We start from the raw sequence: 1510 nt of genomic DNA on the forward strand, positions 1-1510 counted from the left end.
TATCTTTGGCGTACTATTATATAATCGGTCTAAACCAGAAGTGGGCAGGCATCAAAGCTTGTACAATTGTATTTTTGTTTCCTAGAATGCCCAAGGTCCATCACCTAGAGCCAGGAGCAAAACAGGGGCATGGGGAACAAGGCATCTCCAAGTGCATGCATAGCCCAGGAACTTGTTTTCAGAACCGGAATTTTCACGTGAAAACCAATTCCTGGTTTTATCCTAGGCCTTCTTCATATCAGTAGCCTGATAAGTGTGGAGAGGAGCTTTTCATTGTTTTTTTTAAAGGACTAGGAATCCAAAAACCTAGCCACTCCTACTCCAAATGGCCCAATGATCTAACTGTAGACCCTGATCAACCTTCTGCCTGCACCTGCTCTTATTCTTTTGTATTATATCTGCATTTGATATCAATCTGAGCACAAGCCATTCCCACCATCCAACTGATAAGGAAGAACGCTCCACAAGATGGTTCCACACTGGATCTTTCTCTCCCAGTTAGTCATTGGACTTTTAATATCAATGTTTGCCAGCTTATTTCACATGAAGACACGCTGGCACAAATTTAACTAGCAACACCCTCATAAAACCTGTTTAGGCAGCTGGTGACATCGCACCAACCAGATGGACAAGGCAGAGCACTGAGGAATTTCACCTGTCTTAGGAATTAAAGAAGAGACACAAACTAGGTCTGGGTGCCAGTAGCTCTTCTGCGGAGCTTTTCACATTGTTCTGATGTATTACCTAAGGCAGTCGGCAGCAGCACTCAAGGGAGAGCTGGGAAATTAGAAAATGCTTGCTGATGTTACACGATTATTGTATGGAAATGCTTAGCTATGTGGAGCATGTGCCTGATATTGTGAAAGACTGCCTAGATATATATATTAATAGGAAATTAAATACTCCACTATTACCAGTGTGGCACCACTGCTTAAACTCTGATTTACATTTTAAACGAACAGAAAGCTACAGCAGGGAAAAGATAAAGGCAACCTGTAATTTTATTTTTGGAATTACCAAATACCCTTTTCATTTGAGAGAGTGTTTGAAAGTCAAAATTCACAATGAGCAGGCTCAGCGTAGTCAGCTGCCATCTTCAGCCCGGGTTCTTGATTAGTCAGTAAGAAATGCAAACAAATTTATTGCCTGCCAACTGCCTTATTGATGGGAAATAAAATGTGTTTTAGCAGAAGTGGCATTTATAGTATTTCTAAGCCGCTATTAAAGAAAACCTAAAGCAAGCAATGAACTGTTTTTAAAAACAAAGCTGAGAGATTGTGTTCCATTGAGGACCAAGGTTCATTGAAAAGCCCTGACCCACAGCTGTGCTTCCTGCTAAAATGCAGATTGGGTGCAATATAGGTAGTGGTAGTGGCAGTGGGGTGGGTGTGTCACAGAGAGAGGGAGAGAGGAGAAACAAGATCAAGATTGTGAAATGCTTTTGCCCTTTGAACACAGTACATCCACAATTCGGTTTATCTCAAACACCATTTTAAAGGCAAACCACAGC

The sequence above is a fragment of the Podarcis erhardii genome (genome assembly GCF_964252035.2).
Source record: "Podarcis erhardii genome assembly, chromosome: 4".
NCBI lineage: Eukaryota > Metazoa > Chordata > Lepidosauria > Squamata > Lacertidae > Podarcis > Podarcis erhardii.